The 17647-nt window shown below is 42.4% G+C and overlaps 2 protein-coding genes and 1 pseudogene across 3 annotated transcripts in view; all 3 read right to left on the bottom strand.

Moving 5' to 3' along the window:
- LOC144983611 (NLR family CARD domain-containing protein 3-like) overlaps window positions 1-13176 on the bottom strand; it is a 23595-nt pseudogene extending 10419 nt beyond the window's left edge. The window contains exons 1-3 of the transcript XR_013647338.1: window positions 8309-13176; window positions 6643-6776; window positions 6438-6560 (exon numbers count right to left, since the gene is read on the bottom strand). The product of XR_013647338.1 is annotated as an NLR family CARD domain-containing protein 3-like (transcript). The remainder of the gene's footprint in view (window positions 1-6437; window positions 6561-6642; window positions 6777-8308) is intronic.
- Window positions 1-17647, bottom strand: part of LOC144982190 (NACHT, LRR and PYD domains-containing protein 12-like) — a 298037-nt gene that overhangs the window by 121968 nt on the left and 158422 nt on the right. The window lies entirely within an intron of this gene.
- The window catches only part of LOC144983595 (NACHT, LRR and PYD domains-containing protein 12-like), a 117391-nt gene that overhangs the window by 24299 nt on the left and 75445 nt on the right, over window positions 1-17647 (bottom strand). The window lies entirely within an intron of this gene.

Genomic DNA, 17647 nt, shown 5'->3' with positions numbered 1-17647 from the left:
AGCATCCTCAATAATGAATCTCAAGTGCAAAAAATTAAAATAGAAATTGCAGACTGCATTACCCTCAATAAAGATGATCAGATAATAATACGGGACACTGTCAAAGCAGTGATGCGAGGGAACCTGATATCAAAGATGTCGTAACTTATAAAAAAGAGAATGACTACAGACTTAGCTTGAACCACAGTTAAGAAGGCTAGAGAAACAGCAACACTCAGAAGTAACGATCTGACGAAAAGTATAAAAGGCAAGGCAAGGCAAGTTTATTTGTATAGCACAATTCGTACACAAAGTAATTCAAGGTGCTTCACAAAACAGAAAAATGCATTAAAATCACAATACATCATAGAAATAATCAACATAAAATTTACTTTAAAAGAAAAGGAAAAGATTTAAAAAGAAAGGAAGGAAAGAAAAGTGCAGATAGGACCTTTCAGTCATATACACGGCTAAACAGAAATGTTTTAAGTCTAGATTTGAACATGAACACAGAAGAGGCCTGTCTTACGCCTTCAGGGAGGCTGTTCCAGATTTTAGCTGCAGAATATTGAAACGCTGATTCCCCTTGTTTAGTTCTGACTCTGGGAATCAACAGGAGGCCGGTCCCTGAGGTCCTCAGAGTACGAGATGGTTCATATGGCACTAACATGTCAGAGATGTACTTTGGTGCTCGGCCATGGAGAGACTTGTACACAAGCAGAGCTGCTTTGAAGTCTATTCTTTGAGGTACAGGGAGCCAGTGCAGAGACCTGAGCACAGGACTAATGTGATCATACTTCCTGGTTCTGGTCAGGACTCGAGCAGCAGCATTCTGGATGTACTGAAGCTGTTTTACAGCTCGTTTGGAGAGGCCGGTGAGCAGGCCGTTACAGTAGTCTAACCTACTGGAGACAAATGCATGGATAAGTATCTCCAGGTCTCGCTTTGAGATTATGTTTTTGATTTTGGCAATGTTTTTCAGGTGGTAAAATGCCGCTGATGTTACTGACTTGATATGGCTGTTAAAGTTCAGGTCAGAGTCCATGATTACCCCTAGATTTCTGACTTGATTTGAGGGTTTAAGAGACAGAGAATGAAGGTAGCTGCTGACAATTTCTCTTTGTTTCTGTGGGCCAAAAACAATAACTTCGGTCTTGTCTGAGTTTAGCTGGAGAAAGTTGTTCTGCATCCACGCGCTGATCTGTTGGAGGCAGTGGTTGAGAGAATCCACCGGCCCATATTCACCTGTTGTCAGTGACACATAGATCTGAGTATCATCTGCATAGTTGTGATAAGATATGTTATTACTGCGTATTAACTGCCCTAATGGCAGCATGGAGAGGTTGAACAGAAGGGGTCCCAGGACCGATCCCTGGGGCACACCACAATTCAAGCCCATGTAGTCTGAGACACAACTCCCAATTTTAACAAAATATTTCCTGTCTTCTAGATAAGACTTGAGCCAACTTAGGGCAGATCCAGAGATGCCAACCCAGTCTTGGAGTCTGTGCAAAAGGATCCCATGATCAACAGTATCAAAGGCAGCGCTCAGGTCTAGCAGGATTAAGACAGAGACTTTTCCATCATCAGTGTTCAGGCGGATGTCATTGGTTACCTTGATAAGAGCAGTTTCTGTGCTATGATGGGGTCTAAAACCTGACTGGAAAAAAAATCAAATGAATTGTTTAATAAGAGAAAGTCAGTGAGCTGTTGGTAGACAACTTTTTCAAGGACTTTTTCTAAAAATGGCAGATTAGAGATAGGTCTGTAATTATTCAGTACAGTGGGATCAAGACTGCTCTTTTTCAGGAGAGGTTTAATGACTGCAGTTTTTAAGGCCTCTGGAAATATTCCAGATTGAAGAGACATGTTAACTATTTGAGTAATTGATGGCAACACACTGTTCAAGACAGACTTTAGAAATCTAGTGGGTAACACATCAAGGCAGCATGTAGACGAGCTCAGACGGGTGATGGTCTCTTGGACAGTTTGGTCAGTGACAGGTATAAAGTGAGTCAGCTTAGAGTGATTAGGTGGCGGTTCGATAGTTATGTGTTGTGGAGTTGATGGCTTTTTTAATGCCCTGAACCTTGTCATTGAAAAATACAGCAAACTCATTACATTTAGGTGTACAAACCAATTCTATTGGTAGCTGGGTTGGAGGGTTAGTTAATCTGTTAACTGTTGTGAACAGGATACGAGAGTTGCTGCTGCAACTTCCAATTATTTCAGAGAAGTACCTTTCCCTTGTTCTCCATAAGATCTGGTTGTAAGCGTACAACTCCGCCTTATATATTCCATAATGAACCTGGAGTTTTGACTTGCGCCACTTTCGCTCGGCTCTGCGGCACTGTTGTTTCTGTGCCCTGACTAGATCATCGTTCCTCCAGGGAGCTTTCTGTCTATGTTTTCTCAATTGAACTTTCATAGGGGCAATGGCATCCAGAACATTCAAGATGCTAGAAGTAACAGAATTCAGCATTTCATCAACATTGGCACCAGAGACGTTTTCAGGGTTTATCATTTCTACAAACTGTGCCCTAGTGCTCTCATTTATTTGTCTCCTTTGGACAACTGCAGGGCCAGGCGGTGGTTTGGGAGCAACAGACAGGTCAAAGAATACACAGAAATGATCAGAGAGGGCGACATCAACCACACTGACATTGTAAATAGTAACCCCCCTTTGTTATGAGCAGGTCCAGAGTGCGCCCTCTGCTGTGGGTGGGGCAACTCACATGCTGAATTAGACCAAAGGTTTCAAGGACAGCATTGAGCTCTTTTGCATTTCTGTCATTGACATTATCAACATGAACATTAAAATCACCTGTAATGACTAGACCATCAAAGTCTGTGCACACAACTGAGAGCATTTCAGTGAAATCATCAATAAAACTTTTGCTGTGCTGAGGAGGTTTGTACATAACCCTGCAGAGTAAGGGAGGAGTTTGTTTTAGCTCAATCTTAAAGGACACATACTCAAATGATGAAAACACACCAAATGATAGTCTGCGGGTTGCAATATTATCTCTAAACAGTGCAGAAACGCCTCCACCCTTTTTATTTTCTCGTATTTCCGATTCATGTTTGTAGTTGGGGGGAGTTGATTCGACTAGAACTATGTTTCCTGTGTTTTTGTCAAGCCATGTTTCAGTTAAAAACATAAAATCAAGATTAAAAGAAGAGATAAGATTATTGATTAAAAATGATTTGTTGCATGAAGATCTGACATTGAGTGCAGCAAGTTTGAGATTAGTTTCCTTGGGACTGGTCAAAACCTTCTTGCAAGGGATGTGAACTAGATTTCTTTGATTGGACAGTCTAACTGCCCTTTTTTGCATTCTACGTGGTGCAACTACAGGTATAGCACCAGAAGGAAGCTGTTCATCACAGGGCCCCAGTTTGACATAACCTTTCCTAGGACACTGGGGGCCCGTTTCATCCTAGCTCCGGGGAATAGCACCTCTAGAGGCGCGCAGGAGAGGTTGAGTTGAGGGTAGTTTGGGTGATGGACCGGGAGGAGTGGGAGCTGGACGGGTTAAAAGAGGTTAAAGAACAGCTGTCCAGTATATCAGAACAAGAGTTCCAGAAAAAATTAAGATTCACAAAACACATTTTTTATGAATCAGGCCCCAAAGCAACAAAAATTTTGGTGAGTGGTATAAAGTCTTTAAAGAAGATCTAGCTCCTCTTCTACTAGATTCATTTAACTGGACACTTAAAAATGCCAGGACTCCGCCATCGTAGAAAGAAAGCAGTTATCTCTGCACTACTAAAAGAAGAGAAAAATAATCAACCAATCTCTGTTTAAAAAGTTGATTATAAATTACTCACATCAATAATAAGACGACTGGAATCTTTTCTCCCTGATCTGATAGATGAGGACCAGACAGGTTTGATAAAAGGACGACAGACACAGGACAACGTAGGACGCACGTTGAATGTCAAACGAGGCCAATAAAGTCAATGTTCCTGCAGTCTTAATAAGTTTAGATGCTGAGAAGGCCTTTGATAGAGTCGGCTGGTGCTTCCTAGTCGCGGTTCTGAGGAGAATGGGCTTTAGCCCCCCCTTCATTAAATGTATTCAAGCATTATATCATAAGCAGACAGCCAGAATTAAAATAAATGGAAACTTGACAGAAAAGTTTGAGCTGTTCACTGGAACACGACAAGGATGCTGTCTGAGCCCTGCTCTCTTTGCTCTGTTCATTGAGCCTCTAGCTCAGTATATCTGACAGTGTGACGAGTTTAAAGGGGTGACGATAGGAAAGGAAGAACAAAAAATAGGGCTCTTTGCAGATGATATTACTATTTATCTGCAGAGCCCAGAACTAGCATTCCCAAAACTCCTGACGATTCTGAAGGACTTTGGAAGGAAATCCGGATACAAATTAAATATTTCTAAAACTCAATTACTCTGCATAAATTATAAACCAGCAGATTCAATTAGACAAAGATATAAATTGAAATGGGATGCAGTAAATATGAAATATTTAGGAGTTTTTCTGACGGCAAAACTTGATGAACTTTATGATATTAATTATAATAGGATGACTAATTCAATACAAAAAGACTTAACAAAATGGACCAGTCTGTCCATGGACCTTAGCTCCAAAATAGAGGTTATAAAAATGAATGTGCCACCCAGATTGTTATATCTTTTCTCATCATTACCAATGCAGATCTCAGAGGATCACTTTATAAAATGGGACAAACAAGTCATTAGATTTATTTGGGAAGGGAAAAAACCAAGAGTGAAATTGAAAACACTCCAACTAGAAAAAGAAAGAGGAGGATTAGGCCTCCCTAGCTTTAGAGAATACTATTTAGCAGCCCAGTTAAGATACATAGTATGTCGGTGTACAACAGAATATCACTTCAAATGGAAACAAATGGAGTTGACCTACAGTAAATGTCCACCACAAGCAAGACTGGGGGAGAAAATACAAATAGAAATCATAGAACAAAACCCTATAATTGAAACGACACTAAAGATCTGGTGGGGCATGGTCAATAAATACGACATAGGTAGAGATTACAAACTACTTATCTGGCCCTCACAAGCTCAAAAATTCAGAATGGGACAGACGGACAATATCTTTAAGAAATGGAGTGACAGAGGAATGACGGCAGTGTGCATGTTAACAGATAGAAAACTGTTCAAGTCCTTTGGAAGGCTCAAAGAGGAGGATCAGCTTGATACGGCTGACCTATTCAGGAATTTCCATTTAAGGCACTTTTACAACACGGAGATTAAAAAATATCTTCGTCAAGACGGAAGCAAGTTAATAGAAATGCTGACGGGGTCTTATAAGAAGCTACACTCAAAGGTTGTTTCCAAACTGTACAGATGCTTGTTAAACTGTAATGGATATAACTCTCTGTATATAAAACAAAAGTGGGAATCAGAATTCCAATTTTCACTGTCAGAAGATGAATGGCATTCAATCTGTGGACTACAGCACAGCTCCACATGTTCTAGAAAATGAGAGAATTTGGATGGAAAACTTGACAAGGATTTTTATTAGTCCTCACATAAAGAGTAAACAGCTGGGAACTCCACAACAATGCTGGAGGCTGTGTGGGGACTTTAACGTTAACCATTCACACATCTTCTGGTCATGTGGAAATATTTCTCCTTTCTGTGAAAATATGGTCAAAACCTTTCAGATATCCTAGGATGTGAGATATGGACCCACAGATACTGTACTTTGGCCTAACGACGGACGTCATTCGACCAGAAGACAAGAACCTGTTCAAGGTGATGATACAAGAAACTGGCTGAGAAGTGAAATGCCGACACGGCAGCAATGGAGAGACATTATGGAGGACATTTTCTCCATGGAGAAGATGACGCATTACTTAAGGCTAGATGCACAAAAACTGAAAGATCGATGGAAGAAATGGACAATATTCTGCTCCATCTGACCGGACTTGAAACAATGTCTTAGTTGGTCCCCGCTACTCATGTCTGTCTTTGTTCTTTTTTTGTTTGTTTTTCTTTGCTTTTGTTCTTACAGGAACAGCTGTAATCAGACGACAATATTGGGAACAAAGCAGCAAAGTCTGTGGGTGACCTGCTGGACGCTCACGTTGTGGGCGTGGTCAACTTTGTCAGACTTGGAGAAATCAGCCACACTATGAAACCAAAGTCAGACATTTCCACCAAGAAAATCTAGCAAAGCAGAGAAAACTGGAACTTTTCTCCTGATTTGGTTGGAATCAGACTGGAGCTGCTGTCAGTCAGAGTCAGCAGTCAACATGTTTTCTTCTCCAACATCTCTGATGTCTCTCAGAGACTCTCAGAAGACTCAACTGAAAAGATCTCAACACACACATGATGCTCCAAGTGAGTCTGATCAGAGAGATCCAGAACTGAACCAGACCTCAAGTCCTTCATCTGAAAACTACAGATCATCTGAACTAGAATCCAGAATCCTTTAACTCTGACAAACACTTACTGTTCCAGTCCTGGACGGACGTCCTTGAAGTCTGGATTATGACCCTTTGAATAATCACTCCTGAAGGAAACACTGCTGGATCCAGAATCAGATCCAGATCCAAGTTTAGGTCCATGTTGGTTCCTGTGAAGAATGCAGGTTGCTGGTCTGAGTCCTGAGCTCTGACATGGAGAAGATCATGGACAGTTGGAGATGTTCATCTCACCTCTGAGCTTTGCTCTGGTTGTCATGGTTACCGTATTTGCCTTTTTTAGAGGGAGGGGCTCCCTCCTGTGGCTCCTCCCACTGATCCATGCTGCTGGATTCACTTGATCCACATCAGCTCACACACACCTTCACCTGCAGAGGAAACCCTCCTCATCATCAGAGGAAGCTGCCATCAGCTGCTGCCCTTCTGCTCTCCCTCCAGCAGGTATTGACATGGAGCTGCAGCAGCAACATTTCCATTCAGTCACTTTGACACAGAAACGACAAACTTCCTGTTTCTACACTTCAGGAAACATGAAGCATCAAGAAAAACAGACAGAAATCAAAGAATGAGGAGAAAAGAAAGAAAGACATGAATTCTTCCTCTCAAAGCTCCAACAGAGACTTTGATTCCACTGTTGAACCTCTGAACTGGAAAGCATTACAGGTTACTTGTTCTAAAGTAATCCATTACCTTACAGGATTACTCTCTGGAAACTGTAACTTGAGTCCTGAGTTACTTTTAGTTTCTTTAGAACAGCTGCAGAAGAAAAACTTTTCCACAGAGTTGTTCTCATTTCTATGAAGGATGATTTGGTTTCATGAAGATTTCTAATCATAAAGTTTATTTCTGGTAAAGTGGAAACAATGGAAACACAATCGGAGGATCAGAATTCAGCTGAAGTGAGTTTAGTCCAGAAAAAGAAAACTTAGGCTGTGTTCAGACTGGACACATTTGGTTTAAAGTGAACCAGAGTTTGTTTCCTGATAATCTGGATCAAATGTTCAGTCTGAATCCACCCAAGTGGATCCTGTTCTGGACCAGGAACCGCTCTCTGACCCGTCTGTGGAGGTGGTCTCAAACAGAGAACTACAGGCCTGTGAGCCTCAGGAACAAACGCTTTCATTAAAGCAGGTTCTACCACGGAGAACTAGGACCGCCTTAAGAAGAAAACTACACATTTACTAGAAGAAAGTTAGACATTTAGGAGACAAAGTGGTCATTCTACACAAAGAAAGTTGGAGAATTATGAGACAAAAGTCAGAATTGTAGGACTTTTTTCTGATAAATGTATTTCTTTGTTATTTTGATGGTGGCTCCAATTCTCTGTCCTAAAGTTCAAATGACTGAACTAGAAAAACTAGACACACAACTCTGTCCAAAAACACACAAAACACACCATGAGGAAGACAACAACTAAAGTTTAGAGTCTATGAAGACTAACAGCAAAATCATTGAAGATGATCTGAAAAATAGAATTGATAGTTGAAGAAAAGCAGAAAAATCTTTGTTTTCATCCACTAAGGCCTCATGGTCTCTCTGCTCCAAACATTTCTATTCTAGCTTGTTGGTCTGATGGAATCCCAGAGTTCCTGAACATGGAAGGAGGAAATAGGACTCTGTTACCTGGAACTGTAATCTATTACTTTAGGAAGGAGTTCTCCCACAGACTGGATGGAGGAGAACAGGAAGGTTTGGAGTCAGAAATGAAAAAAGCCAACAAGCATCAGCTGATTGTTGTTGAGGTGATGAAGAAGAGTCCTCCATGTTGTTGATCCAACAATGATGAAGCTTTGGAAACAGCAGAGGGAGGAGAGTTTGCAGAGAAAGAAGAAGATCTTCTCCAAACATTCAGAAACAAACAGTCAAGTTAGTGAAGACAAAGTTCCAGAAACAAACTCACTTCAGTTTCTGCAAAGAGATGAAGAGGAAGAAGAGTCTCCCTCACCGTGTCAACGCAGCTGCAGCACTGATCACTGACTCACAACCAGGAAGAGTCCACCTGGATGGAGGCGGGGCAGCACAGGTGGGCGGGGCAGCAGCTGGAGCAGCCTCAACCAGAAACCTGCTAGTCACTGGTGTGGTGTTCACATTTGTGTGACATGTTTGGTGTGAAACTACCCCATCTAGTGGAAAAAAAGAGATATATACTCAAACAGGTGTAAAACACCGGGAGACGGTTCTAGAGGGATGTAATGAGGCGTGTTCGGAAATAAAGCCGATACTTGGTTGCAGTCCGTTGTCCGGTTCTTTTTCTTTGAAGCATTACGGACATTACATTGGCGACGAGGAGTGAACTCTAAATACTTTTTTTTTTCTCTCAAGAGAGCAAGAACTGCAGCATTAAAAAAAAAAGCAGAAGAAAGACAAAAAAGGTGCATCGACGATGGCAGGAAACATGGCGACTCTCCTTCCTTTTGACACAGAAACGGATCCAGGCACTGTTGGACCTCGTTGGACCAAGTGGGTGCAAAGGTTTGAAAACTATACTACTGCTATGAACATAACAGGAGATGCCAGGCTGAAAGCATTATTGTTGCATGTGGCAGGAGAAAGAGTCCATGATATTTACGACACAGTCGCAGCAGAAGATGATAAATATGCAGACACAAAACAAAAGTTGACAACTTATTTTTCCCCAAAGAAAAATATTCAATATCAAGTGTTCATGTTCCGAAAAGCCACACAAGAACCAGGAGAAAATCTGGACAGTTATCATACAAGACTGAGAATACTGGCAAAAAATTGTGAATTTACGGACTTAACAGCAGAGATTAAAACACAAATTATACAAAGCTGCACATCATCGAGGTTGCGCAGGAAAGCCCTAAGGGAGCCTGAATTAAGCTTAAATGACCTCCTTGATTATGGAAGAGCACTCGAACTGTCTGAAATGCAAGCTACAGGCATGGAAACAAAAACAGAAGCAGTAGTCAACAAGGTGTCTTCTAAAACATCAGCCACGCATGCTAGTAAAAGCAAGTGGTCAGCAAAACAACAGTCCAACAACCGCTGCAGGAATTGTGGAGGTAATTATCCTCACACAGGAGAGTGTCCCGCCAAGAGCAAACAATGCAGAGCCTGTGGCAAATTAAACCATTTTGCAAGACAGTGCCGCTCTAAGCAGACATATACCACCTCAAAAGCACCACGAGGCAGAAATGGTCAAAACTCCAGGAACATTCACTTCACACAAGCGGCTGCAACAAGTAAAGACCCGGATAATTCTTCCAGCAGTGATGATGCATACGTTTTTGCAGTTGATGCTGAGAAACTTTCAGACTTGCCACAAACTCAGATCAAACTGAATGGATTTACTATATCCGTTCTGATAGATTCAGGAGCCTCAGCAAACTGTCTCAGTCAAACATGTTTTGAGCAACTGAAACCACGCCCACAACTTTGCCCCACTGAAACAAAAATCTATCCTTTCCGTTCCACTGTTTCCTTACCTGTCAGTGGTGTATTTAAGTGCTGTGTGGCAAAGCGAAGCAAAAAGATTATGTGCACGTTCTTTGTGATTAAAGGTGAAGGATGTAATATTCTCAGTTACAAGACATCCACAGCGCTTGGACTAATCAGTGTGGTCACTGCAGTTTCAACTTCAGGACCAGGTGGTTCGGTTGCAGATGCACTTGTGGCTAGTCACCCAGAACTGTTCAAAGGCATCGGGAAACTGAAAAACTTTCAGGTGAAGCTTCACATAAATCCTGACATCAGACCCACAATACAACCACATCGACGTGTACCCTTTCATATTCGAAAGAAAGTGGACGAAGAGCTTTACAAACTTGAGGCAGATGACATCATTGAGGATGTTACTGGACCAACACCATGGGTCTCACCTATTGTCACACCACCAAAGCCCAAGGACCCCAATAAAGTTAGGATCTGTGTCGACATGCGTCAAGCAAACGTGGCTATTGAGAGAGAACGCCACATCACCCCTACCATGGATGACATAGTTCATGAGTTAAATGGAGCTACAGTTTTTTCGAAACTAGATCTGAGAGCTGGATATCATCAGTTGGAGCTACACCCTGACAGTCGATACATCACCACATTCACCACCCACCGAGGACTCAAGCGCTACAAACGACTCAGTTTTGGAATATCATCTGCTGCTGAGGTATTTCAAAACGCCATCTGTCAGACTCTCCAAGGTCTGTCTGGTGTGAAGAATTTCAGTGATGACATCATAGTTTTTGGTGCCTCACAGGCTGAACATGATGACAACCTTAGAGCTCTGTTCCATAGGCTAAAGGAAAGTGGCCTCACTCTTAACAAAGAAAAATGTGAATTTAACAAATCCAAACTGGAGTTCTTTGGTTTCATTTTCTCTGCTGATGGTGTGTCCACAGACCCAAAAAAAGTCGCTGCTGTTCACCAGGCCTCTGACCCCAAGACTCCCAGTGACATCAAAAGTCTCCTTGGCATGGCCAATTACTGTTCCAGGTTCATCAAGGACTTCTCGTCCATCACTGAGCCACTACGCAAACTCACAAGAAAAGATGCAACTTGGGCGTGGGGCCCGGACCAGCAGATTGCACTGCAAAAACTGAAAGACGGTCTTACTAGTGACACGGTTTTGTCCTACTTCTATCCAGGCAGAGAGACAGAATTACTGGTGGATGCTAGCCCGGTTGGCCTGGGTGCCATCCTCTGCCAGCGAGATGAAACAGCAGAAAGACATGTCATAGCCTATGCAAGTAGAGCTCTCAGTGACGTTGAGACCAGATATTCTCAGACAGAGAAAGAAGCACTGGCTATTGTTTGGAGCTGTGAGCATTTTCACCTTTACCTCTATGGTCATCCATTCACACTTGTCACTGATCATAAAGCTTTGGAAGCCATATGGAACAATCCCAAGTCAAAACCACCTGCCAGAATTGAAAGATGGGGCCTGAGGCTTCAGCCCTATAACTTCAGGGTGGAGTACAGAAAGGGAGCTGAAAATCCGGCTGACTACATGTCTCGACACCCCATGCTTTCTCCATCATGTGAGAGCACACGTGCTACTAAGGTGGCTGAGGAGTACGTGAATTTTGCCGCAACTCATTCAACACCTAAAGCTATGACACTCACAGAGATAAAGGCCGAAACACTGAAGGATCCGGTGCTTCAAGAGGTTTCCACGTTCATCAGAGACAACAATTGGCATCAAAGCCACAAGTCCCTGCATGCAGATATGCTGGACCGCTTCAAACGAGTGAGTGAAGAACTGACAACATCGCCCTCATCGGACATCATTCTACGTGGTACCAGATTAGTGATTCCGGCTGCTCTACAAGATAGAGTGATTCAGCTCGCTCATGAGGGACATCAAGGAGTAGTTAAGACCAAAGCACTGCTCAGATCCAAAGTCTGGTTTCCAAATATAGATCAGAAGGCAGAGACTGCCGTACGTGATTGCATTGCATGTCAAGCTGCTACACCAGTTACCAATAATGAACCGTTAAGAATGTCGCCTCTTCCTGAAACTCCGTGGCACCGCGTGAGTGCAGATTTTTGTGGACCATTTCCCACTGGGGAATATTTACTTGTTATTATAGATGAGTATACACGTTACCCAGTCGTTGAAATTGTGAGGTCAACCTCAGCTAACACAGTCATTCCTGTCATGGACAAAGTGTTCTCGTTGTTCGGGATTCCTGCAGTTGTGAAAACTGATAACGGCCCACCATTTAATGGTGATCAGTTCTCCCAGTTTGCAACCTATCTCGGGTTTCATCATCATCGTACAACGCCACTTTGGCCCCAAGCCAATGCTGCAGCTGAAAGATTCATGCGCACGCTAGGAAAAGCCATAAGAGTGGCAAACTCACAAGGAATTCCCTGGAAACAACAGCTAAACATCTTTCTACGAGAATATAGAGCTACACCTCACAGCACAACTCAGAGCTCTCCTGCCGAGCTCTTGTTTCAACGCCAGATGCGCACGAAGATACCTTCACTTCCTTCTTCCACAGGAAATAATTCGGACTGTAGAGTGAGAGCAAGAGATAGTGCGGCTAAAGCTAAGATGAAATCTTATGCAGATGTGCGGCGTCATGCTACACCACATGCTCTTGCTCCTGGTGACGTTGTGCTGCACAAGCAAACCAAGCATTGCAAGCTTACTACACCATATAATACCAGACCATACAAAGTGAAGGACATCAAAGGATCCATGATCACAGCCACCAGAAATGGACACTCTGTGACAAGGAACTCTTCGTTCTTCAAACGGATTACCCCACGGCTTCTGGAGATGCCACTTCATCCTGATGATGATGCCCCAGAGCCCGGTGAGAACCCTTCCATCACCTCATCACCACGCTACCCTAAAAGGAGCAACAGACATCCTCCTACTTACTTACAGGACTATACTTAGCACACAAATACATTTGTGTGGTGTAGTAACATCGAATGAAGACGAACAGAAATCAGAATGTTGTTCATTCCTGACTTAATTCAGTTTCTTTTTATTTTAATCACTGGCTGCATGGTTATATATTTAGGAACATAATTTCTTTCATTTGTCGGTTCAAAATTGTTTGTTGACTAGAATGCACACATGTTTAAGGTCACACATGTTAAAAAAAAAAAAAAAAAAAAGAGCAATGTGGTGTTCACATTTGTGTGACATGTTTGGTGTGAAACTACCCCATCTAGTGGAAAAAAGAGATATATACTCAAACAGGTGTAAAACACCGGGAGACGGTTCTAGAGGGATGTAATGAGGCGTGTTCGGAAATAAAGCCGATACTTGGTTGCAGTCCGTTGTCCGGTTCTTTTTCTTTGAAGCATTACGGACATTACAACTGGGAGGAGGGGCGGAGCTTCAAGCTGTCAGATTGACAGATAGTTGATGTCAGTGAAGGTCATGTGACCTTCTGCTTTCTGTTCTCCCCCTTCCAGACGTGCATGACCCCCCCCTCATCTGTCATCTACTGACACTGAAGCAGAAACTCCTGATGGAGCTGAAGGGAGGGGCCTGACTATTTCCTGGAAACAGCTCCTTCTGATCATCAGTCAGAACAGCCGTTGGAGGCAGAGATTTGATCCCAAAGAAAACCTCAAAGTGAAAGAATGTGGATCTTCCAGATCTGTCAGAGTTTTTCCTGGAAGCTCTGACAGATCTGGAAGATCCACATTCTTGTCACATTGTGACAAGCAGGTGGAGGACAGGCAGCTGGTGCAGGATTTTATTCTTTGGTCCAAGCAGAACCAGCTAAACATCAGAAAAACCAAAGAACTCATTCTGGACTTCAGAAGACAACCCCCCCTCTCCCAGCCAATCTGCATAGACGGTGACCTGGTGGAGACGGTCACGTTTCCTAAATACCTGGGAGTGGTGTTGGACAAGAAACTGGACTGGAACCAGAACACCACCCTGCTCAGTAACCAGGATGTACTTCCTGAGAAGGCTGGCATCTTTGAACATCTCCTCCAAGCTTCTCAGTCTGTTCTATCAAACAGTCATGGAAAGTGCTCTGCTGTACGCTGTGATCTGCTGCTGCAGCACAAGCAAGAGAAACCTGACCTGATTACAGTTTTTCTCAGTCGCTTTAGTACAATTCTCAGATCAGAATTGAAGTTTGCAAATACATGTGTGCATTTCTCAAAACAATTTGTACAAACAGCAAAACACTATGGATTTCTTGCAAAAGCCTGTAACTTGCTCAAAATCTTTAGTTCATCTCTCAAAGCTAAGTCTTTATGTCATTGAACATGTCAGTGCCATCAGAATGTCAAGTCCTTGTGTCATTGTCTCTGAACAAGACAGTCAAATGACTTAGTCATGTTGTCAATATAACTGTGTACTTTAGAGGGAGGTTCTGATGGAAACTATGGCTAAAGTCTTGATGACAATTATTGTAAAATGTAATTTACACCTTTTTTGTTTGATTGCAAGAGACTGGACAAGATTCACATTTGCACATTTATTGTTCATATTGTAATTTGTTGACAGACCATGTCATACCAACATAGAAAAAACCACTGCAAACAATAACACAAAGGGAAAAAAAGATAGGACAATATTCTGTCCAACAGTACAGGCAGTGCAGTAGGAATTGGTGTGGTCTTCCTACACCTCTTGTCGTTCCTGTATGTTAGGACACAAATTTTCATCCACATCACAGCGAATATCCTCTCTTGCAATGCAGCAAAATATGTTTGTCACATTATGACAACTTGGTCAACCATTTTGCAGTTGATGACTAATACGATGAATTAATGACTAGGTGTTTTGAGGAGTAAGACTATTGCACAGTGAACTATATAATACATTTTGATCAACATGACATAAACAATTGATAATGTGCAAAGAGCAGAGAATTGTTCATAATCATTTGCAGGGATGTACCAAAGCAATTGCAACTTGTTCAAAGAAGTGAGAAACTGCTTATATGATGAACACAAGTGACATCATGATGTGAAGATTGAACAAATAGTTTTGGGAATTTCATTCTGATCTGAGAATTGTACTAAAGCGACTGAGAAAAACTGTAAAACGAGACCATCAGGAGGGCTAGCTCTGTGGTGGGACTGAAGCTGGCCTCAATGGAGGAGGGGGCTGAACAACGGACATTGTCCAGACAATCATGGACAATGAGACACCCCTCTATGAGGCCTTCAGTGAGAAGAAGAGTAGCTTCAGCAGCAGATTTTTATCCCAACCCTGTACCACAGACAGACTTAGAAAGTCTTTTGTCCCAGGAGCCATCAGACTGAACAACACTCTGTGTTGAGAGATTTGACTTTAGTTTTTGATTAGACTGGAATTCTGGGAAACTTGACTTGATTTTAGGAATTTCCTTTTATCTTTTTATCTATTTATTGTGTTTTTATTTGTTTTAGGAATGATTGTGTTTTTAAGTGTGGGCAGCTTATCTATCTATCTATCTATCTATCTATCTATCTATCTATCTATCTATCTATCTATCTATCTATCTATCTATCTATCTATCTATCTATCTATCTATCTATCTATCTATCTATCTATCTATCTATCTATCTATCTATCTATCTGAAGTAGGGATCCTCCCCCAGGACGGACAGGCGATGAACCAGAACTCTTAGAGAGAATAAACGTATGTAACTCTACAACTACATATTTAAAGTCCAGCAGATGATCTTCATCCAGATGAAGTTGGGGGACGGCTGGGGGCACCAGACAAGCCAGAGGGGGGGGTCCACAGCCAGGTGTAGGAGCAGGAGATGAGCCAACTGGAGTCTGGAAGCACTCCCACTCCCCAGGAGGGAAAGAGGGAAAGAGGGACAGTACATGAATCACTGCACCAAACAGAGGCATGGAGAACTAAATGATGAATAATGATCAAGAATAGAGGAGAGTGGAAGGGTAGAAGTAGAAGAGAAAAGAGGACAGAACCCCAGAGCACCATAGTTACCCCAGCTTCAACTTCTAGCAGCCTTTAAAACAAATAGTTACTATTAAGTTTAATTTAAACACATTAACATTAAGTTAAATAATCTCTGAATACTAACTAGTCTGACAATAATCCTGTCCACAGAGGAATGTTTTCAGTCTAACTTTGAATGTAGAAACTGAGTCGGCCTCTCTTCCATGAGCTGGGAGTTTATTCCAGAAAACAGGGGCTTGGTGGCTAAACGCTCTACCTCCAACCGTACTTTTACTAATTCTAGGAACCACAAGCAGTCCTGCATTTAGTGAGTGAAGTGTTCTGATTGGATGGTAAGGGACTATGAGGTCCTTAATATAGGACGGGGCCATTCCATGTAAGGCCTTATAGGTTAACAGGAGGATCTTGAACTTGATTCTAGAATCAACTGGGATCCAGTGAAGTGAAACTAACACAGGAGTGATGTGATCTCTTCTGCTAGTTCCAGCTAACAATCTAGCTGCTGCGTTCTGAACAAGCTGGAGACTTCTTAAGGAACTCTTAGGACACGCTGCTAACAAGGAGTTACAGTAATCCAGCCTCGACGTAACAAATGCATGGATGAGTTTTTCAGCATCACTCTTAGAAAGTAGATTTCTGATCTTAGCAATATTGAACAGGTGAAAAAATGCAGTTTTCCACGTCTGAGATCTGTGAGCCTTATAGAAACTAAAGACAGAAACAAGTTCAACCAGAAACCTGACAGTCACTGGGAGGAGGGGCGGAGCTTCAAGCTGTCAGATTGACAGATAGTTGATGTCAGTGAAGGTCATGTGACCTTCTGCTTTCTGTTCTCCCCCTTCCAGACGTGCATGACCCCCCCTCATCTGTCATCTACTGACACTGAAGCAGAAACTCCTGATGGAGCTGAAGGGAGGGGCCTGACTATTTCCTGGAAACAGCTCCTTCTGATCATCAGTCAGAACAGCCGTTGGAGGCAGAGATTTGATCCCAAAGAAAAGCTCAAAGTGAAAGAATGTGGATCTTCCAGATGTGTCAGAGCTTCCAGGAAAAACTCTGACAGATTCCAACAGAGAGAAAGATGTGAAGAGCAGAAAAACACTTTAGTTTGACACTTTGATGACTGCAGGAAGTTTAGAAAAAGAGTCCCACTGATCTCTCCAAAGCTCCAAATCTCTGTTTTCCCTCCAAGGATCAGGATCTTCAGGTGTTTCTCTTCTCCACCTCATACCTGCTGATCTTCCTCCAACCACCTGAGTCTGTTTTCTCTTCCTGTGCTCTTTCAGCTCTGCAGAGACTTTCCTCCTCGTCTGTCTTCCTCATCCATTCCTTTGCTGTCAGATCAACTGTCAGCTTGTTTCATCACATGTTGGAGTTTGGAGCAGGAGCTCTGATGCCTTCATGGTCGTCTGTTCAAAGCAGAAATGTTCCTTTCAGCTCAAACACATCATCAGCTTTTAGGAATTGATCTGCAGACATCAACATTGTTCTGATTTGATGAACATTCCTAGATTCTCTGGGAATGTTTCCATCTTTTCTGATCACATTGTTGACTGACAGCTCTGCTCTGACCTCTGACCTCTTTACTGCTGACACAAACATCAACATTCAGACTGTTTGGAACAAGAGTCTGAGCCTGAGAGCAGCTCTGACTGAAAGAATGTGGATCTTCCAGATGCTCTGTGGGACTTTTTCTCTGCTTTAGTCTGGAAGAATGTTCTGCAGCAGAACCACATTCCTGAATGACGTCTTTGTTCCTCAGTAACAGGAAGTGTTTGAACGGCTGCAGATTCTGCAGAACATCAAGGTTTTCTGTTTAGGAATTAGTTGTTTTCAGGATTTAGATGATCGTTCTCCTCTGCTAAAGCTCAGAA

The sequence above is a fragment of the Oryzias latipes genome, chromosome 2, assembly GCF_053564925.1.
Source record: "Oryzias latipes strain Hd-rR chromosome 2, Olatipes_Hd-rR_3.1".
NCBI classification, from domain to species: domain Eukaryota; kingdom Metazoa; phylum Chordata; class Actinopteri; order Beloniformes; family Adrianichthyidae; genus Oryzias; species Oryzias latipes.
Note: the sequence above shows the minus strand (reverse complement) of the source record. Positions and strands in the feature narration are given on the sequence as shown.